The 23,142-nt window shown below is 43.3% G+C and overlaps 1 protein-coding gene across 4 annotated transcripts in view; it reads left to right on the top strand.

Moving 5' to 3' along the window:
• Nucleotides 1–23,142, top strand: part of KAZN (kazrin, periplakin interacting protein) — a 623,945-nt gene that overhangs the window by 409,149 nt on the left and 191,654 nt on the right. The gene's annotated exons all lie outside the window — the stretch shown is intronic.

Genomic DNA, 23,142 nt, shown 5'->3' with positions numbered 1-23,142 from the left:
CAGTTATAAAAAAGTTGAGCTCAGGAAAAAAAAAACTTCCTTAGAATTCTATCTGGCCCAGGGTAAAATGAGTTTCATTGGAACATAGTCCTTTAAGCCTAGACTGGAATGACCTCTCATAAAGTGTGATTAAAGGAGCCATGTTGGAGTGGAGAGAACCACCCTGGCTATAGAGACCCAAGACCTGGTTTCAGATCCCACTTTTGCTCCCTGTGAGCCGGGGGGGAAGGTCACAAACTCAGTTTCTACCCTTATATAATGGGGGTTGGGCTAGATTTTAAAAAAATAAGCATTTAGTTAAGCAACTATTATATTCCAGACATTTTGCTGGTATAGCAAAACACTGGACAAGTTGGACATTTGAGATTCTTTCAACCCTAGATCTAGCCTATAAATGAATGATTGAAAAAACATTATGTGCCATTCACTGTCTGAAAGGCTACAAAGCAGACCCTGCCCTCAAGAAGCTTATGTTCTCATAGAGATCATGAATAGTGGTAAATGATGCTCAGGGAAGGGAGTCACTTTGTTCTGGGAGTTAAATATGATGAATGGAAGAAAATGGCAACCAATCTGTATCCTCTGATTTAGGGGTGGGTTGAACTAGATGAATGAGGTCCTACCTGGCCTCTAAGGTCCTATGATTCTGTGAAAAACAAACTATCTAGGAAAGGAGTGGAACTGCCTCAGGAAAAAGGTAGAGCTCCTAATCCTAAAAGTACACAAAGAGGTTGGATACCCAGCTGCTGATAAAGATGAAGAAACTGAGGTTCAGAGAGGTCATATTTTGCCTAAGTTCACATAAGTAGTAAGAGGCAGAAATGGAATGTGAACCTAGGTCTTTTATTTCCAAATCTAGTGATATTTTCACTGTCCACTTGGGATGGATCTTGATGACCTCTGAGGTCCTTGCCTCCCCAGCTCTGAGATTCCTGTCTGAAGTCACCTAGGGTCTAGACTTCAGCTTCAAGGACAGCACTATGATCACCATTGGCATGCATGTTTCATCAGCCTTCCCAGCCAGCCCTTCTCCATCAGTCTCCCTGGCCTTCTGTCAGCTGCGAGCATATTTGAATCATCTGTAGTAATTTTTCCAAACTGACATTCATTGTTTATCTCGGGGCAGGCTTGGTAATTATCCTTTTTAACTTCCTCCCAATCTCTTTCCTCAGCCAGATTGTTTATGTTTGTAGAAGATGTCTGCTCATTGCCTGCCTGCGCCCTCTACAACTCCTTCCCTATGTTGGCCTCCTGTCTCCCGTTTTGCTCCGAGGATAACTTTTCCTGATTATCATTTCTGCAATTATAATAATTCCTACCTTCCTCCAGCAAAATTTCTCCTGAGCTCTGGAAAGCCAAATGAGAATTCCTTGGGGGCGTCATTGCAGCTTCTTCCAATCTGAAGTAACAAGCAGCTGCTCTCCCCAGAACATAACTCTTGCAAAGTCTTCTCAAAGTGAATGGCAGCCCTTCCTCAGCATTGCTAGCCCCGGATGCTAGTGCCTGGGTTGGGTTTTTAACTTCCATGAACTCTCTCTTCCAAGGGGTTTACAGAACCTCCCTTAAACTTAGCTAGAAGAGACTTTAGAACTCTTCAGTTCAATCTGTAAGTTGTTATGAAAAGAGAACTAGTTCTAGAGTCAGATGATCTGAGTTCAAATCATAGTTCTGCCTCAGCTACCTTGAGCAAGTCACAACTTCAGTAGACCTCAGTTTCCTCACCTGTAAAATAAAAAGTGTGTGTGTGGGGGGGGATAGTATTGAACTAGATGACCTTTAAGGTCCTTCCTATCTCTAAATCTATGATCCCATTTTACAGAGAGGGAAACTGACTTGCAGAAAGTTAAAGGGATTTGTTCTGGATCACACAGCTTATGAAAGGCAAAGTCCATTCCATCTTCCTCCAGGTCCAGTTTTTCTCCCTCCATCCTTTCCCCCAGGAAGTCTTGTTATCTGATCCTTCACTTACAAACCTTTGACCATGGAAGAGCCTCAAGTTGGGTCATATGAAGATGGACTGAAGGAACTAGGGGATGTTTACTCTGAAAAAGAGAAGAACCAGAGAGACATGATAAGCCACCCTCAAGTATCTGAAAGGTTGTCATGGGGAAGGAGGATGAATTAGATTTGTTCCCATAGAGAACAGAATTAGGAGTAATGGAAGGAAATGGCAAGAAGACAGACTTTAGGTCATTATAAAGTATTAAGGAAGATGCTAAAGAATAGACCTTAGGATATATTTCTGAGATGATGATGATGACAATTATTGTTATTATCATTATTAGCAAAGTGTAGTAGTGAATAGAGTGCTATACTTGGACTTGGGAAGACGTAAATTCAAATCCTGCCTTGGGATGACCTCCCTTTTCTGTAAAATGGGGACATTAAGAGTTGTGTGAATGAAATGGGATAATTCATGTAAAGTACTTTGCAAACCTTAAAACACTTTATAACTATTAATTACCATTATTCTTGAATACAGTGTTTTATTCAACTTCTTTGGGGTTCAGGTTCTGGTGCAGCATCTAAGCCAGGCCTCTTCCTCCTTGGAACCTCCTTGGTCTTTCATTATCTTTCCTTTCCCCTTACCCCCTAGTCCCTTTCCCCAGGACACTGCTGTCTTCCAACTTCCTGGCAGTAAGCTAATCTCATCAACAAGGCCCTGCTAATGTTTATTAGTGGTTGCTTGGTTAGTGTGATTCTTCCTCTTAAGAAATGAATTGATATTTTAGGGGAAAGTGATGGAGGAAAATCTTCAGGAGACCCAGAAAATTTTAATATCTTCTATATACAGTGATCTGTTGGCCAAGACAAAAATCTGGATAAGGCATCATCCCCAAATGGAAGCATTTATAGGTCAGGTCATAGTCTAATTACTGCCAACTGTGACTGACAAATCACATAATTTCTCTGGGCCTCAGTTTCTTCATTGGTTAGGAAGTCATTCTAGCTCATTCCTGAGATTTTTTTTTTGGTTTGTACATTTGTTTTTGCATGGCATGGGGTTAAGTGACTTGCCCAAGGTCATACAGCTGTTAAGTGTCTGAGACCATATTTGAATTCAGGTCCTCCTGACTCTGAGGCTAGTACTCTATCCACTGCAATGCCTAGCTGTCCCCCATTCCTGGGTTTTTAATAGATGCCTTTTTGTCCAAGTCTATCACTTCACTAGTTTCCCAGCCAAGGCAGGCACCATTTTCTTGTCTCTTAGATGAGATCATTTCTTTTGATTTTCCAGGAGGATGGAAAGCTCCTCTCTTCTGTCCCTATGAGGCCACACTATCTCCATCCAGGACACAGTATTTTGGGAAGCCCAAGAGGCCTCCTGACTGACAAATTCTCTCCTTTTGATTTCAGCAATGTCAGAATCATCCAGAACACCCCAGGGCCAGGCTACGCTTCTTATCTATTTTACCAAAAAAAAAAAAAAAAAACTGCATGCCTCCAGACTTAGACTTAGAGGTGCATATATTTTCCCAAGGCCGCATTGCACCAAATCACTTGGACCAGGCGGGCCTGCCAAAATAAGTCACTGCTTCCGGGGAGACTGACAGGACTTCCCTCCCTTCCTCTCCCTCCATCCCAGCAGCTGATGCTTTGCATTCCTGACTTTGATAACACCCTAAAATTTAGAGCTGAAGTGGACCTTAGAAAGTCTCCCTCTTCCTATTGAGTTTGGGTTTGAAATAAAAGAAAATGTTGATTTCCAGGTCTGGTTCTGCTACTGATATAACAAACTGGAACATATCGTTTTCCATCTCTGTCTCAGTTTCCTCATCTGTCAAATACATAGATTCAGTTCCATGATCTCTGGATCCTCCACTCTCTTCACTTTACAGAGGAAGAAAATGAAACCTAAAAATGTTCAATGACTTACCCAAGGTCATTTAATAAGTGTAGGCTCATAAAATCAATCTTAGTGTCACAGAATGTTAGAATTCAAGTAGGACCTTAGACATCATTAAGTCTGAATGTATAATCCATGTAGGGAGCCTTCTTTGATTTCTTTTCTTTCTACTGCCCACGCTCTAATAGTCTTTTCCCCACCAGACCTTCCATTGCTTCTGATTTCCATAAGCTTAATATTTATTATTGTATCAAAATTACCTACATTTGTATCTGTCCCTTTACTAGAGACATAGGGAGGCAGCAAAAGAAGAAAAGACTGCTTCTAGATAATCAAAGGTTCTAGGTTCTGCCTTTGATGCTTATTTTTACCTTTGAATTTGGAAAAGTAACTTGATCACTCTGGGCCCCAGTTTTCCCATCTGTTAAATGAATCGGTTGAATTAGATGGCATCCAGCCTTTGGGCTAGAAATCTGTGATTCTGAGAAGTATGAATAGCAAGTGGATCTTAGAGAGTCTCCCTCTTCTGATTGAGTCTGGGTTTGGAATAAAAAATGTTGATTTCCAGGTCTGGCTCTACCACCAACTAGTTTTGTGATAAATTGGAACAAATCACTTTCCATCTCTGCCTCAGTTTCCTCATCTATCAAATACAGAGATTCAATTCCATGGTCTCTGAATCTAAGGTTCTTCATCCTCTTCACTTCACATATTATATAAATTTGGTATCTCCCCCCCCCTCCAACATTGAATATGATGGCTACAATTGCTTAATAATTTGTTCAGTGTTGAACACTGCATTAGAGTGTTGGCTAGCCAGGAGTCAGCAGGACCTGAGTTCAAAGTCTGGCCTCAGACATTAACTAGCTGTATGACCCTGGACAAGTCACTTAACATTGACTGTCTTGCATCCAGGGTCATCTCCAGTCTTCCTGATTCATATCTGGCCACTGGACCCAGATGACTCTGGAGGAGAAAGTGAGATTGGTGACTTAATGTAGCACCTCTTAACTCAAATCCAATTCAGGGGCTTGTCATGGTGTCACCTCCCTGATGTCATGGTCTTCTCTGAGAACAAAGAATAAATATCATCAAATGTTTATTAAGTACCTGCTGTCTGCTGAACATTGGAGTATTAGCTGGCTTGAAGTTGGGCATGCATTTTGTCCATGTATATTTATTAAAATGCCTAATATGTCCTGGATTAGATTGTTAGCTGGCCTGGGGTTCCACCCAAGCAGGCACAGGATAATTGGGGCACATACCGTAACCTCAACCCAGGATGATCCTGAAGAGTTGAAGGATGGGACTGCAGCAGGATAGAATAGAACCTTCCCTCCTAGCTGTCTGAGTAGCCTTTCCATCCTGGCCACTCAATGACATGAAATGCAGTGACCAAAGGGATGATCTAATTGAGCACCCCCCGCCCATCACATATTTCACCAACCTTTATATTCTGTTAAGAATAATTCTGCTTTTTGTGATCTGGGCTCTGACTTTTTATTCTCTCTTGCTAGTTATTCTTCCAGAAGGCAAATAAGGGAAGGTTCACCTTCCAGAACTCCCTCTTGCTCCCTAGGGTCACTGGTGTCTAGGGGATGAATTAGGAGCCCTGATTCTGGCCTGGTTTCAGACTGTTCTCTAAATATTTGCTTTCCCTTTTTCATCACCACCTGGCAAAGGTGGAGGCAGAAGACCTAGGTTTATATCCTGCCTTTGCTATTACTACCTTGTTCAAGTGAACCCCTCACCTTCATGCATTCTATGTTCTAGCCAAACTGATTTATTTGTCCTTGTATACAACAGTTATATCTCCCATTGCCAGACCTTTGCACATCCTCCCTGCCTGGAATGCCCTCTCCTGCCCACCCCCCAGTCCCTGCTCCTCCCATCTATCTCTTTGAATTCCAAAGCACAGCTCAGGTGTCACCTTCCATGTGAGGTGATCTGATCTCCATTCCTCCCATTTCCTCTCCTCTAGCTGATGTCACCTCCTGAAATGATTTTGCATTTACTCTGTATCTAGTTTGCATTTTCTCCTACATGTTGTTTATCTAGTAGAATCAAGGGAAGGGAAAATGTTTCTTCAGTATCTGACTGGGTGTTTGGGCAACAGATAGAGTGATGGATTTCAAATCAGAAGACCTGAGTTTGAATCCTGCCTAAGATCCTTATAGTCAGCATTACCTTGGGCAAGTCACCTTTGTTGGCCTCCACTTTGCCATCAGAAAAATTAAGGATTTATGATATATTGTCTAGTCATGTGGTAGAAAAATACTGAACTCACATGTATGAGACCTGAATGTGAAGCCTATCTCTGCCACTTAATTCCCTTCATGATCTTGGACAAGTAGCTTAGCCTCCCTGGGCCTCAGTTTCTTCAGCTGTAAAAGGAGTGGAGGTCCTAGACAGCTGTCCTCTGAGATCTCTCCCGGTGCTAGTTCTATAATCTTAGGAGAAGGACCTTTTTTGGTTTTTTTTGCAAGGCAGTGGGGTTAAGTGGCTTGCCCAAGGCCACACAGCTAGGTCATTATTAAGTGTCTGAGGTCAGATTTGAACTCAGGTCCTCCTGACTCCAGGGCCAGTGCTCTATCCACTGTGCCACTTAGCTGCCCCTAGTTCTATAATCTTATGTTCTCTAAGGTCCCTTCCAATCTTAAGGCTTATGTGAGCCTACATTGTCTTAAGGGCAGTTTGAAAGAGAGGGGGCAGGATGCCATCCTTAGGGCATTCTGGGAGCCAGAAGGGGATTTGGCATAGTAGAAAGAACTGTTGTGAATCCAGCATGTTCTAATGGTGTGACTGAGCACCTCAATCCTCCCATCTGTACAAAAGGGACAGTTAACCTGCCTCTGCCTCCCTCTCTCACAAATTGCTGTAAAAATGCTGTAAAGCCTCTGTAGGTCTAGATTTGAGAACCACTGTTTCATTTTTGAGGAGGAATAGGAGAGGTGGTAGAGAGGAGGAGGAAACAGGCTCTGTCCATTGGAACCAAAGACTAGAGGAGATCCGGCAAAGCTCATTTTTCCAGCGTCTCCTTGAAGGTGCCTACTCTGAACCCTCCCTGTCTTCTCTGCCGTTCCACAACCTGATTTGTTTCTCTTGCAGAGGGAGCCTGGCTCTCTTCCGGCTTCTGCTCAACTGCTCAGGCCTCTTTCCCTATTTCCTGGATTAACTTGCCAACCCTGCTTAGTGACAACTCTGACCTTGGTTTCTAGGAGACTGATCAGTGTCCTGCGGATTGGGTCTTTTGGATGGAAATGTCCAAATGCCAACTGGATGGGGCCAGCATCTTCTGGGCAGAGGCACAACCCAGCTCCCCAATTCTCCCAGTAGCCTTGAAGAGTCCTCTGCAAGTTCCTGGTGCCAAGATTATGTAAATAGATAACCCTGCATCTGTGACTCCTTCTAAGGGTACATTCCAAGCTCTGGAATGGGTCACGAGGAGCATAAACTTAGAACTCAAAGAGACTTTAGAGACCTTCAAATCCAATCCCTCTTATTTTAAAGTTGAGGAAACTGAGGCAAAGAGAGATTTCAAGCCACTTGCCCCAGACTACACAGCTAATAAGTGTCTGGGCAGAATTCGAATTTGAGTCTCATTGATTCTGATTCTACTTATCCTGCCAGTAAGCTTAATAATAGCTGGCACTTACAACACTTTAAGTTTTGCAAAGTACTTTCTGTATATTTTCATTTTGTTCTTAAAACAGTCCTGTGAAGGGAGTTGCTATTATGATCCACCTTGTTTTTTTAAAATATTTTTTTGCAAGGCAATGGGGTTAAGTGACTTGTCCAAGGTCACATATCTAGGTTATTATTAAGTGTCTGAGGCCAAATTTGAACTCAGATCCTCCTGATTCCAGGGTCAGTGCTCTATCCACTGTGCCACCTAACTCCCCTCATTCACCTTTTATGGATGAAGAAACTGAGGCTCAGTGAGGTTTTGATCAATGGGTGATCCCACAGATAATAAGTGTAAGGGGCAGGATTTGAACCTAGGTTTTTCATTCTTCTCTAAACGATATATGACATTCCTTAATCAATCAATAAGAATTTAAGTGCCTCAGTAGTTTTCATTTATGTCCCCCTCTTCATGACCCCTTTTGGGGAGTTTTCTTGGTAGAGATACTAGAGTGGTTTGCCATACCAAGTAGAAGGGATACACAGTGCAAAGTGTATGGATCTGAGCTCTCAAGCTTCCATTCTTATGGAAGAGACCTTAAGGAAGAGACTTGCTTTATCTAGACCTGAATTTCTCTCACTGCTTGGTCCTGGGAATTTTGCATAATAGTTGTTAGTTATATTAAATTCCAAGATTTAGAGTAGCCTGGCTACTGTAGGAGAAGATGAGTCCAACTTGGGGCTCTCCCATGACTGCCTACCTGGACAAGTTAACTAGCTTCACCAAATAATTCCCTCAGTGGTAAATTGAAAGAGTAGACATCCTGTGATGACAGCTCTGACATTCCCTGTGCTAAGAGCCCTCCCTGCTCTGACATTCTGGATTCTAAGGCGCCTCCTCAACTCTGACATTTTGTTTTCTAAGTTCCCTCCCAGCTTTGAAAATCTGATCTAAGAGCCCCCTTCATCTCTGACTTTCTGGGTTCTAAGACCCTCTCAGCTAAAGCATTCTAGTAGTCTTCCTTTAGGTGTTGTGGGATAGTTGAGAATACATTTGCAAAGCTATGGAATTTTTCCCACTTGCATGGATGTTGCCACATCTGGGGGCCCCCACTACTGCTTTCAAGTGATTCCATATGGATTTGAGTGGGAAGGGTTGGAAAGCAATAAGGGAAATGAACTAGAAGATTTCTTGGGAAACTGATGTGGGCATTCTTGCATTCTGAATGGGATCCTGCCTGGGGCTTCCTTAAAGAGTTATGCTCACCCCATATCCCTTCTTCGTTGTTCTTGGGTTTTTTTTAATATGTTATCCTAGACCAGGAGCAGAGACCCTCTGACTCTAGGACCATACTAGTCTGACGTTACCAAGGCAACTGCAGACCATACTTGAAGTTCAATAAAACTAGTTGCTTTTTATGGGTGAATTAATTAAATGTTTGACCAAATATAGCCTGCAAATGATACTATAAATATCCAAATGGACCTTGACAGAAAAAAGGTTCCCCATCCCTGTTAGAGAGAGCTAGGTGATGAAATGGATCGTCAGGACCATTTGAGTTTAAATCTAAACAAATGAGATAAATCACACTCCCTTACACAAAGGAGGCATTAAATATAAATGCTTATTCTCTTTCTCCACACCCCCCCCCAGTCTCAGACACTTTCTGTGAGACCTTGAGCAAGTCACTTAGAGAAATAAAAAAGCATCTCCCTCTGATGGCTCTCCAATGAGGATCAAATGAGATAATTTTATGGTGTTCCACAAATTTTAAAATACTGTATAAATGCTACCTTTCATCATCATTGTCCCCTTGGTCACTAGCCCCAGTCATCATCTTAACTGCATAGCATAGCACATGTTTCAATAGAGACCAGTATTCCCTGAAACTCCACATTTTGTTAGAAGTGCCTCACTGGTGAGAGTCCCCAACTTTGCCTGTTCCAGTAGTGTAGAGCATCTAGCTGTACCAATGGAGATATCCTTTAAAGATGTCTAAGATAACTTACGCGTTTAGAATTGATTCATCCTGGTCACTCAGGGAGATTTCTATGGTCATTCCTACTTTGTATGTGAGGGTGAAGGTTAGAAAAGAGGGGGTAGTTGGTAACATTGACACTGTCCACTGGCAACTAGTGCTGAATCTCTACACTGGACAGCCTGCTATCTCTACTTGGTAATGACCTGCCCAATCCTCTAGAAATCAAATTGCAACCACTCCATAAGTACCAAGTGTTCCCCTATCCCATCTCCAATGATGAAGGACTGAGCACCCAGAGAAAATAAGCAAGTCAGCCAGGAATTCTTTAGGACCTCCTCAGTCTGACCTCATCATTCTTCACCATTCCCTCCCATGAACTTGCCAGAGGGAGGGAGAGACTGGGCTTGGGAAAAGGGGTGAGGAGTAGAGGTAGCTCCTCCTGAGCCTGCCTAGCACTCCCTGTGGTTAGCCACCATCCTGGGGTGGCAAACTACATGCTCCAAACTATAAAGTTATACCAACAAAGTTTCCATGTCATTTCTTTGTACAATTTGGTATGGTGAATGATATAATGGGTAGGACATGGGACTTAGCATGAAAAGACAGGTATGTTGTTGGGAAAAAATTTGGGATTTGGAGGAATGTGGTTCAAATCCCATCCCTGACATTAACTTTCTGACCTTTAGACAAGAAACTTAACTAACTCTTTGGTGTTGCTTTTTTGTGTTAAATAACTGTATTGGAGCAGCTCACTTATTGGGTGAAGAGTCTTTCCATTTCTAAATTCACAATCCATGTAACTTATTACTTGTATGACTTCGGACAATATAGCTAAGCCCTTTGGACTTCAGGTTCTTCATTTGTCAAACAAAGAGGTTGGAGTAGCTAGTCTTATTGAACTAAGACCCCTTTCGTGAGCCTTTGATCCCATCGCTGACATTTAACAGCTATGTGACCCTGAAAAAAGTTGTTTAGCTAGGACCTCAGTTTCCTCATTGGTTAAATGAGAGAGTGACCTCTAAGGTCACTTTTATCTCTAAATCTATTCTTGATACTTCAGTTTGAGGTCTGTCTCCACTTAAAAAAGCAGTATGAATTGGGAATTGGAAGGGACCTTCTGCAGTTCATGTAGAAATCCCTCTCTCCAAGCAACTATGACCCCATTGTCCAAAGGGTCAATGGGATAAATCATTATCTAGAGCAAGAGTTCTTACCTTTTTTCGTGCTTTGGACCCCTTTGGCAGTCTGTAGATCAGTTTGTAGGACAGCATTCTTAAATAAGTGAAGGAAATTTTTAAATTTGATTAGAGGCTAGTGAAAATAAAGCTATAATTTTTTTCCCACCCAAGTTCATGGACTCCCAGAAATCCAACCATCCAACCTTTGGGTGTGTTCACACACCCCAATTTTAGTCAGAGTGGTAGAATGGATAAAGTAGTAAGTTCAGGCAAGGGTCCCAAGTTTAAATGCTGACTGTGTTCATTATCTGTCTGATCTTGGGCAACCTACTTCCCTTCTTTGGGATTCAGTTTCCTCTTCTGTAAAAATGATAGATTTAGATTAGAAATGGGCTCTAATATCTCTTTCTAGTTCTGATAGTGTGCTGATTCAGAGATTTTGTGTGCGTGTGGTTGTGGTTGTAGTTGTATGAAGGGGAAGGAAGACTCAGGTGTAGAGTTTCCACATTTTAGGTGGCCTGGAGGAATGGGTGGGCTGGGCTGGTACCCACCTGCTCATTTGTCTCTTCTGAATGTGGGAGCCCTTGGCTCTTTTGTCTCTGTTCTTTAGGGAACATAAGACTCTATTGACCTTCTGTACTGAATAGTGATAACCACTAGGGTTAACAGGTGGGACTGCAGCTTGTTTGTGTCTGACTACCTCTCAGCCTCTGGAGTTCCGATAGCCTGTGCTAACATCAGAGAAATTCTCTCTTTTTGAATCAGGGCTGGAGATGTTTGTAGAAGGAGGGAGGGCACCTTAAGTGTATTTGATTTCCCCGACATATTTCTCCAGGGAGTCCAAAGTATAGAACAACAGCACATACTGGGCATGTGGGGAAGATGGAATGTTTTCCTTTGATCTACCAGGCTGGGCTGATCTTCAATGTCCTTTCCCACTAGGAAGCGTTCAGAGTGGAATGAGGAGCAACTGCAGGAGTCTGATCATGGGAAGAGTTTGTTCTTTTCAGTTGATTTCAGTGGGGTCTGACTCTTTTTGACCCCCTTTTGGGGGTTTCCTTGGTAGAGATACTGAAGTGGTTTGCTATTTCTTTCTCCAGCTCATTTTACAGTTGAGAAAACTGAGGCAAACAAAAGTGAAGTGACTTGCTCAGGATCACACAGCTAGTGAATGTCTAAGGCTAATTTGAACCCAGATCTTCCTGACTGCAGTCCTGATACTCTATCCACTGCACTACCCCCAAAATGAATTATAAAATTCAGTATTTTGACAGTAGTGGAGAGGTGTCCAGGTGTAGCAGTCAGTAACTCGGGACAGGAGTTAAAGATCAGAGTTCGAATCCCAGATCTGATACTTACTGAGATCCACTGGACAAGTCATTAGCCTGTTTCCTCATCCATAAAATGAAACTAAAATCACTTGCATGAACTGCATTCCCTGTCTTTGTTGAGGAATGTATGTGGGAAACCTTAAATGACTCTAGAAATATAGGGTTTTCTGGTTAGTCCAGGAAGACAAGAGCCTACAGAATATAATCATCAAGCAAGCATTATTTTGTGGCAACAATGTGCCAGTCCATAGAGACAGCTCTCTCCCTCGTCACAGACCCCTGTGGCATCTGGCTGTGGCATCTGATCACCAGCTATGGGCCAGTTGGAGGAAGAGTGAGAAATAACCCATGGAAGGCTGACAAGTTGGAGAAGATTGAATCTCACTGCCTGGAAATGTTTAACCCAAGTACTTTTCCCTAGAAGACTCACCCAGATTTACAGCTAATAAAGATAGTTTAGTTTTTTTCCTTTCATTTCCTGAAAAATGGGACTTTTTTTTCTGGAGGTATATCTAATCTGCTATTTTCCTACAGGAAGGAGAACAGGATTGATTTGGGAATAATGGGTTAGGCTGCCTTAATTTTCGTAACTCTTTCAGGGATCACTGGTGAAAACACAGCAGTTTGCCATGTGTCTTGTATTAAGGATGTGATGCTTTTTTACTTCAAATGGGCCTTCTTCAAGTAGCCCTCTTGCCTTCTTCCTAAGCTCTGCAACCAAGTCCTAACTCTGGGAATCTGGGCAAAGAAATTTCACAAGTTGACCTTCAATCCACCATCAAGCTCCCTCCCCTCTTCTTTTCCCCGCAAACTCAGTTTGAGATACCTTTGGGTTTAATCTTTCCAATGGGTGTTGACCAATGGCAGATACTGGTCATCTTCCAGTGGTACACTTGCCCTAATCATAAAGCTGCTTTGGAAAGTTGAGGAGGAAATTTCACTGGGTTACAGAAATCCCAAATGAAGTGGTGTATTAAGCTGAGTTAAAATGTGAACACCTGCTCCCGATTAGCATTCTCGTTTCTCCAAATTGCTTATTTTCTCCTGCTTTGTCCAACTATGGAAGCATTCTTCTTTAAGTGTTCACAAGCTGTAGTTATCCCTTCCCCCACTCCTCCAAACCCAAGAACTCAAATTACAGATATGGGCCCTCTCTCCCCACCCTTTATAGGGCCATGAGCAATCAAGGCTTTTTTTCCCCTTTTTTTCCTTTTCTTTCTTTCAAATATTCTGCAAGAGAATAAAGCTGACAGGATCTGGAGAAAGACAAAGTGGTGTTATAGAAGGTGCCTAGAACTTGGTCTGAAGACTTAGCTCTTCTACTTAATAGTCAAATGGCCTTGGATAGGCTCCTATGCTTTTTGGGGCCTGTTTTTAACTGTTAAATGGGTGAAGCAGACTATATCACTTTAGCAATACATACTGCCTCTGACATTCCAGTTTTTAATAGTTCTCCCAGTTCTGACACCCTGTGTTTCCAAGGACCCTCCCAGCTCTGACATTCCATGTTCTGAGGGCCCTTCCAGCTCTGACATGCTTGTTCTAAGAACCCTCTCAACTCTGACATTCTGGGTTCTAAAGACCTTCCCAGCTCTGATCATCCCTGTTCTAAGGACTCTCCCAGCTCTGACAATCTGTTTTAAGGACTCTCCCAGTTCTGACATCCTGTGTTCTAAGCACCTTTCCAATTCTGACAATGCATGTTCTGATATCAGGCTGTACCCCCATTTCACGTCTCGGTTTTCAAATGGCAAGGAAAGTAGCCTGGGAGAAAAAAATTAAAGAAATTCAACACCACCTGTGGTGGAGAAAGTGATTTCTCAGCCAAGACCTTGGAGCTTAATCCCTGGACCAGGCTGGATCTGTTCTAATCAGTTATTGAGGCCTGGCTGGCAAGCCTAGGCTTGAAGGTAAAGATGGTAGCCTTGCTTAATCCCTCACTCGCTTAGAATTAGTCCTTTGGTTCCCATTTTCGGAGGAGAGAGCTTTGAAAGCTTCCAGTAGATTTCTGATTTCTAATCTTGGATTCAAAGTATTTCTCCTTCCCAAGTTGGAGGTAGGGAAGGGCCTAGTTATCAGGGATTGCTCTCCCTCCTCCCCCCAAGTCATTTATTATGATTGCTCTTGGCCTTGCTATTAAGACAGAAGAAAGCACACGCAATGCATGTTTGCCATGTAGGGGTTTACTAAAGTGGGCTGGGGGAGGTTGGAGAGAGCTACTCCCCCCTCCCCCACTTTTTCATTTTTCAAATATTTTTCTTCTCTGCTCTCCCAAGAGGCAGCCTGCAGAGTTGATTATAAACGCAGCATTTGACCTTTGCAAAATGTTGGTACAACGTCTCCAATTGTCAGAAGAAACATTGCGTAGGGAGTGAATAGCAGCAGCTAATGGTGTGTTACTGTGGAAAGAACTTCAGCATACAGACACAAGGCCCTGGCTTTCAAATCCTAGTCGGGACACTCGGGGCCCATGGATTTCCTGGCAAGTCTCTGGACCCTTTTGGCTCTCAGTTTCTTCATCTGTGAAATAAGGGAGATTAGACTAGGGGACCTCTAAACTCTTATCTTCCAGTCTTTGATAAATATTGGCCACAACTTTTTTAAGAAATATTTTTGTTTTTATACAATGTTTTTATACAATGCTAATTTTCACCCATCTTATTTTTTGCTAGGTTTTGAGTTGTACATTTTTCTCCCTCCTTCCCTTGTCTTCTCCCTCCTCCTGACAAAAGGTAATCCAATATATGGCCACAACTTTTAAATCTTAATTCTGGGATGAGATTTAGACCAGCTCTAAGCTCCCTTCCTAGTCTCAATTTGTGATTCTGGCAAAGTGGATGATCAGGGAGAGAGCTTGACTCCCCAGGCTCTAAGATTGGCATAACACGTTGAAGGATTTGTCTCAGCAGAGGCACTTGACACACAATGGGATAGCCCCATTTGCTTTCATAGGTCCCTGGGTTGGCCCTGGAGACTCCTGGTAGTTATCCACCTACAACTCTTGAGAAAGCCAGGACTTAAGAAGGTGTCTTAGAAATAAAGTGGATGATCACATTAGCAACTTGGAAACAAGAGAGTTAAACCAGAAAGGGTCAGGAAGACCTTGAGTCAATGGAGCAATAGGCAAATAACTCAGGAAGTCCTTGTCCTTTCCAGACTCTGCAGGGCCAACACAGTGTGGTAGAAATAACTTTGAGACTCTTTAACAAGAAACCTAGTTCTTGATTCTGCCATCTAAATCATTAACTTTTCTCATCTCTGGTTTCCCCATTCTGTAAAATGAAGGTAATAGTTTTGTCCTTCCTACAATGGAATTGTGGGGTTTTCAAGCTGGGCACAATCTCAGAGATCATTTTTAAAATGGTTGAGTTGAGTCTTGATTTGTAAATCATTTTCATTTGGGGCAGCTGGTTAGCACAGTGGATAGATTGCTGTGTTTGGAGTCTGAGGACTTCATACACTTAATAACTGGGTGACCATGGACAAGTCACTTCACCCTGTTTGCCTTAGTTTCTTCATCTGTTAAATAAGCTGGAGAAAGAAATGGCAAATCAGTCCAATATCTCTACCAAGAAAACATTAAATGGGGTCATGAAGAGACAGACATAGCTGAAAAACGATTGAATACCATGTCATATGTTGTTTCATCCTTGATGCCCCCAGATTCTAATTCTGTGACTGGAAAAAAATGCCTCATAATTATTTACTGGTCTGAGTTTTTTCACTTGATTATCTTCTCAACAGTTCCATGGAGTAAGTGCTATTATTATCTACTTTTTATAGATGTGGAAACTGAGGCTGAGGGCAGTTCAGGAAGTTGAATTGAATAATACATATTGAATTGTACTGGCACTACCTGTCCAGTAGACAAGTCATTAACAATCCCTGGGTTTAAGTTTTTTCATCTTATGGTAAGGGGGTTGGAGGCTCAGGCTGGTTAATACAACTTTCCAGGATTAGAGGTCAGACTTATGTCTAGAACTTCTCTTCAGGACCAGAAACCTTTTCCACTATACCAGAATTTTAGAGGGGTCTGTCTGACCAAGTCAAGAAACTAAAGAGGTCCTGGGGTGACTAGGTGGTGCAGTGGATAGAGCACTGGCCCTGGAGTCAGGAGGACCTGAGTTCAAATATGACCTCAGACACTTAATAATTACCTAGCTGTGTGGCCTTGGGCGAGCCACTTAACCCCTATTGCCTTGCAAAAAAACTAAAAAAAAAAAAACCCCAAAAACTAAAGAAGTCCCCTCCACATTAAAATATAAACTCTTTTCTTTGGTATTTAAAACCCTTTACATTCTCACTGCAGTCTGTCTTTCCATACTCCCCCTCATGAACTCTGTCCTCCGATCTTGATGACCTCTTTGCTATTTTTGCTCATTTCCGTACTCTCCATCTTCCCTCTCTGGCCCTTTGCTCCCCATATGAATCATGTGCCTTGTCCTCCCTTCCACCTCTGGCAGTCCTTTAACTCCTCTCAGAACAACACTCATATATCACCTTCCCCTAGAGTCCTTTCCTGTACCACCACCACCCTACCCCATTGTCCTTCAAATTATTTTATATTTACTTTGGTGTATACTTTTTTTTAAGGTTTTTGCAAGGCAGATTGGGTTAACTGGTTTGCCCAAGGCCACACAGCTAGGTAATTATTAAGTGTCTGAGGCTGGATTTGAACTCAGGTACTCCTGATTCCAGGGCCGGTGCTCTATCTACTGCTACCTAGCCACCCCACATTTGGGGTTCTTAACCTGGGGTCTGTGAACTTCTTTTTCTTTTTAAATATATTTTGATAACTCATTGTTTGCTCATTTTTAAAGTTATATTGTATTCTTTGTGACACCTTTTGGGTTTTTCTTGGCAAAGATACTGGAGAGATTTATCATTTTCTTCTCTAGCATATTTTATAGATGAGGAAACTGAGAAGAATAGAGTAAAATGATTTGCCCAGGGTCATTTGGCTTGGAAATGTCTGAGGCCAGATTTGAACTCACAAAGTTGAGTTTTCCTGACTCCCCATCCTTCACACTGTCTACTTCACCACTAGCTGCTCCTTGATAACTTCATTTCAATAGAATTGATTTCTTTTACAATTTTTTTTTTTAGGTTTTTGCAAGGCAATGGGGTTAAGTGGCTTGCCCAAGGCCACACAGCTAGGTAATTATTAAGTGTCTGAGGCCGGATTTGAACTCAGGTCCTCCTGACTCCAGGGCTGGTGCTCTATCTGTGCCACCTAGCCACCCCTTCTTTTATAATTCTGTATGGTTTCTTTTTATGTCTTTAGAACTATTCTAAGAATGAGTCTATTCCTCATCAGACTGGCAGAGTCATTACAAAATTGAAGAATCTGGTCTATATTATTTCCCCTACCAATGGGATGGAAGCTTGTTGAAGACAGGGACTGTTTTTGTTTATTGTAATTATATCTCCAGTGCCTAATAGTATATAAGTAGGGGTTGAATACATAGTTTAGAATTGTGGTTGAATTGAGGTTAGATGTGGATCAATAGGAAAACATTTGAGAAAAGCTAAAACTATCTTGACCGTGGCAAGGCTGCCTCAAGTACTATCATCTGCCAGCTTTCCTGTTAAAGAGAAGGGTATCCACTCACTTGGCAGGTTGATCTTAGGCCTTTACTGATCATCTTTTGATAGGCCTGCTAGAAGGCTCAGTGAATGGTGTGCCAGCCCTGAAGTCAGGAAGACCTGTGTTCAGACTTGGGCAAGTCAATTTTGCCTTGCCAAGACTGTCTCCAGTCATCCTGATCCAGGTCTGGCCACTGGACGCAGTGGCTCCAGAGGAGAAAGTGATGCTGGTGACTTAGCCCAGCCCCCCTCACTCAAATCCAGTCCATGTGCATGTCATGGTATCACCTCCCTAATGTCATAGTCTTCTTAGAGAATGAAGGACAATCATCATCATCTTCATTAAGTAATAGTTGGACAGTGTGTGTGGGGGGTGGTGCAGAGGAAGGAATGGACTTCCCCGTGGTCTTTCTGAGTCCCTATAATTGTGAACAGGAATTAAGGATGATGACTTAACACATCACCTCCTCATTCAAATTCAACTCATGTGCTTGTCACAGCATCAGTTCCCAGTAAGGGGTGCAGAGAAAGAAATGGCTGGCCTTTTCCATTGTCTTTATGAGTCCTTGTAATTGTGAACAGATTCCCAATGGCCCATCTCATCAATACATAAATACAAGACTTTTTTGGCACGCAGATTTCCCGAAGGTCCCCTCTTCCAACTGACCCGTGCCTGCATTTCCTCAGCCCTGTGCAATTAAACTTGACCGCCTGGAATCCGGTGAGTGACTAGAGTGTGGGAAAAGTCTCCGGGCCTGAAGCCTCTTCTACTCCACCCCCATTCCCATCCAGGGCTTTGCTTCCCAAGAGGGGCTCAGATTACATATCAGGACACAAATCATTTCATTCCACCATGCTCTGGGGAAAAGTCCCAGATGCCGAACTCTCAGGACCCAGGAGAAGCTGCCGTCTTCCCACTGGCAAATGCCCCTACCACACGGCCAGCCCAGCTTCCATTGGCTGGGGCTTCCAAAGCATCCCCCGAACCCGGAACTCAAATGTTACTTGTTAGTGATTTTATTGCTCAACAATTTGGAAAGGAAGCCTTGCCAGTTTTCATAAGTGAAACATTTAAAGTATGCAAAACATATTTTACTCCTTCCTGGAGCAGCTGCTCGGTTAGGCTGGAGAATAATCAGCAGTGAATTATATACATTTGTATGATGCCCTGCAGTGTTCTAAAGCTTTGAGACTCTGCCCAACATACCAAGTGACTGTTGGTTCCAGAGCTGGCAAACAATTTGGGGGCTGACTATCAGGATCCCCTCCCACCCACTGTATTTTTCCTTCCACTCTCCATATGATTAATAACAAAACGCATGAAGGAAAAGTTGGTAAACAAACTGGCGTATTTCTTTGGTTACCCCAAATGTCTTTTCCCCTTGCTTTGTGAGAATGAAGGAACAATCAGAGGACCAGAGATTTAGAGCTGGACAGGACCTCAGAGTCCAGCCCTCTCATTTTCCAGATGAGGAAACAGATTTAGAGAAGTAAAGTAGCTTGCTCAGGATCCTGTGGTATCATGCAGATGGAGCTGGTCACCATTGGTCATTGGAAGGGATCTCAGAGATTTAGTTCAACCCATATCTGGTCTCCCCGCCTACCCCCCCCCCAAAAAAAAAAACTGTTGTTGTTTAGTTGTATCTGACTCTAAATGACCCCATTTGGGCTTTACATGGCAGACATACTGGAGTGCCTTGTCATTCCCCTCTCTAGCTTGTTTATAGATGAGGAAATTAAGGCAAACAAGATCAAGTGACTTTAGAGTCCCAGAACTAGGAAGTATCTGAGGCCAGATTTATTTTGCTGTTTTTGCAAGGGAATTGGGGTTAAGTGGCTCACACAGCTAGGTAATTATTAAGTGTCTGAGACCGGATTTGAACTCAGGTTCCTCCTGACTCCCAACCCAGGGCTCTATCCACTGTGCCATCTAACCACCCTTCCTTCTGGATATTAAATATTAATATTGGTACGCTAAGCTAGTATTTATTAGTAAATATCTGATAATCAATCAGTAGGAATTTAGTAAAGCTCTAGAACCTATGCTAAGAACCACAGATAAAGAGAAAATAAAATAAGCCTTGCCTTCAAAAAAAACTTAGTGTTGAATCATAGGGAAACAACGCATACAGAGAAGGAAAGGGGAATGGAGAGAAATCTAGAGAGGGCTTTTCTAGGGGGTTAGGGCTTGCATGAAGTCTTGAAGGGAGCTAAGAATCCCAGGGAGGGACCTGGATTTCTGGGAAGCCCACTGTGAGTACACAAGAAGACCGTGGATGAGGAAGCATAATGGAAGAGGAGATGGGTGCCCCCCACCCCCAGAGCAATGACCCAAAAGCCAAGTCACAGACAGAGTCAATGACTTTCAAAGCAGCCTATCCCTTGCAGAGCAACCTTCTTCCAGGTATGCTCAGAGGCAAAATCAGGTCTGGCTTCAGACCATCCTTCATTCTCTTGGCTATCATCATGCCTTGGAGTCTGAAAAACTGGATTGTGGGCCTGGCTCACACTCATTGCGGGCTTGGGGCTAAGTCACTGCACATCTCTTTCCCAGTGCTGGAAGGGGACCTCAGAGACCATCCAGTCTGATACCTTCGTTTCACAGGTGAAGGTTAAGTGATTTCTTCAAGGTCACACAGGTTGTATTATGGGGCAAAACTTGTAAAGCAATTAAAGTGCATTTTTCTGTTTGGACCTCACCACATCATAGTGGGAAATGGGAGGTGGGAGTTAGATGATCTTACTATCTCCCATTTTACAGATGAGCATACTGAGGCTCAGAGTCAATGACTAACAGTCTAGTGCTTCAGTGTGTCCACTAGAGCAAGCTGCTTCCATGCCCATGGAAAAGTCCCCTAAGACTCACTTTCTTCATCTATACAATCAGCTTAACAATATTTGCCCTGTCTGCCTTCTGGGGGGGGGGGGGTGCCTTTCTGTAAACAAAAATACTCTGGAGATTGGATTTGGATGATATCTTTAATACATTGGAGTTTGTTGGCTGGAGTCAAGGACAGTGCAAATTGACAGCTGTTTACAGACAGATGTCTGGGTCCACTGGTGGGCTCTCTGTGACTGTCAGGCCCTGGGTCATTAGCATCAGCCTTCCTGCTAGAAGCCTTTCCCCCTTCTCCCATTTGAGACTGCTTCAAGGGACACAGATCTAGAAGCCAGGGTCCAGCTCTGACTGATTCTGCTAGTCCTGAAGCCCACCTCTTTCTGGACTTGACTAGTAAGCAGTCATACTGCTCTGCCGGCTCCTGAATCCATGCCAACCCCTTGTCCTCCTTCCCACGGGTGGCAGCCGAGTGTCTACTTCTTCCTCCTCCAGCCAGATGGTGTGTGTTTGGGGGGGTGAGCTTCCTCCCTGTGCCTAAGTAGCTGGCCAGACCAGATGCCCCTCCTCTCTTCTCCAACCCCTCACTGCCCTCATTAGGAGTCCTGGCCACTGGAAACTTCCCAACCTGAATGCCAGAGGCGGTCCCTATACCCACCACCAACTGAGCAGCCAGAAGATCCTTCAGGGGACCGAGCTTGGGAAGTATGGTGTGGAGCAAACACAGAGACATACCAGTAATTACAGGCCTTTGCGATGCCAGCCTGCAGGGGCAGCTTGCTGCAATTCTGGATCTGTAAATTTAGCTCCCAGTGGGTGAGCTGGAGAAAACTTTGAGCCTTGGAATTATGTAACAGTATGTTTTTCCTTCATCTTTCCTGCTCCATTCCCCCTCACCCCCACAGACACCACTATCTCTGCTTTCAATTTGACCTTTGACCCTTATGTTCCCTGGCGCAATGCTGTTTGAAATGGTCTAGGGATGCCTGCTGCCTGTGGGGAAGCCAGAGAATAGCCTCAGCACTCAGAGGATGATGGGAAACTCCCAGTCTCAGTTGAAAGCTATGTTTAACCACATCCCAGGCGGGGGAAGTGAATGAAAGGATGAAAGGAAGAAAAGGCAGTCACTGAGAAATCCCAGAAGAAGGTACCATCCCCTTGGTGTGATGATTATCTGATTCCTTCCCCCTACCTTTCAGTAGCCACCATCAGGACTTTTTGACTTAGGGGAGCCATGTAATATGGACAGCAGGATGGTTTGGGTCCATTGGGTTTTCCCCAATTGTTGTTGCATCTTTCAAAATCCAGGGACTTTGAGCTTGCCCATGTAGGGTTGCATGGCAATTGAGTACATGGAACTGTAATTCTACACTGGCACATGGGGCAGCTAGGTAGTGTAGTAGATAGAACATTGACCCTGAAGTCAGGAAGACTTGAGTTTATATATCCAGCCTCAGACACTTAATTACCTTAGCTGTGTGACCTTAGGCATTTCCTTGCAAAAAAAAAAAAATTCTACTGTGACAGCCTCAGCTTCCTTTTGACTTGCCTCTCTGCTATCACCACCATCCTTGTTACTAGCTCTTGGAAAGTCTTTCTTGGCATCAAAGGTAAAACAAGGTGGGTTCAGGAAAGTGAGTCCCCAAAGAACCAAGAGCATAGGAAAACCAAGACCCAATTTCCACTTAGCTCACTTACCGCAGGTCAGAGGGGACAGAATCTAGGAAGCAAACAAAAAAGAAATTGGAGACCACTTTCCTGACCCTTTCCTGCACTGCCTAGGATAAGCCCAGGGGTTGGAACAGATAAGGAAGACGTCTTCTAGGATTTCTCAAGTAACTACCCCTTCCTCCCTTCATTCCTTCATTCACCTCCCCAGCCTGTGATGTGGTTCAACATAACTTTCAGTTGAGACTCAGAGCTTCCCATTTTCAGTGGCACCTTAGTGTTTATAGAGATCTCTTAATAGTCCTAGAAAGGGGGTGTGAAAGGAGGAAGAAAAGATAGGTTGTGGCCAAGTTCTGAAAAACTTTAAAGCCAAATAGTAGACTGTATAGTTCTATTCAAAAGGTGATAGATCACTGCTTTGAATTTATTGAGTAAGGGAGTAACATGGTCAGAATGGCACTTTAGGAAAATCCCTTTGACAGCAATGTGGAGAAATTGGAGAGGGGAGAGGAACTTTTGCTATAGAATAGGATTGAATGGGTGCACAGGTGGAGACAAAGGTGAGAGCCAGGACTTGAACTCTGGTTCTGCATCCAGTGTACTCTTGAGTACATTGGGGTTTTTTGGTGGGGAGGTGGGAATAGGGGTCTATAAGGTATCTTTTCCCAAGACAATGAGTCCCAAACTGTGAATTCACAGACCATTTTGTGGTACCATTTTGGATGGGATGCTAACCCTGGGAATTCTCTTAAGAAGAAGCTCTCTCAGGGGCGGCTAGATGGTGCAGTGAATAGAGCACCGGCCTTGGAGTCAGGAGTACCTGGGTTCAAATCTGACTTCAGACACTTGATAATTACCTAGCAGTGTGGCCTTGGGCAAGTCACTTAACCCCATTGCCTTGAAAAATCTAAAAAAAAAAAAAGAAGTGCTCTCTATCATTCCAAGTCTTCACCTTGCTCTGGTGCTTCATACAATGTTTGTTATTTGCCTGGGGCATGGAAAGGTGAGTTGACTTGCTGAGAATCACAGTCCCTAGGAAGGAGATCTCCTATGCTACATGCATGGCTTCTCCCTTATCCCTAGGCCTTCT

This window comes from Macrotis lagotis, chromosome 1, assembly GCF_037893015.1.
Source record: "Macrotis lagotis isolate mMagLag1 chromosome 1, bilby.v1.9.chrom.fasta, whole genome shotgun sequence".
Taxonomy (NCBI): domain Eukaryota; kingdom Metazoa; phylum Chordata; class Mammalia; order Peramelemorphia; family Peramelidae; genus Macrotis; species Macrotis lagotis.
This window is presented reverse-complemented; position numbering and strand designations above follow the sequence as displayed.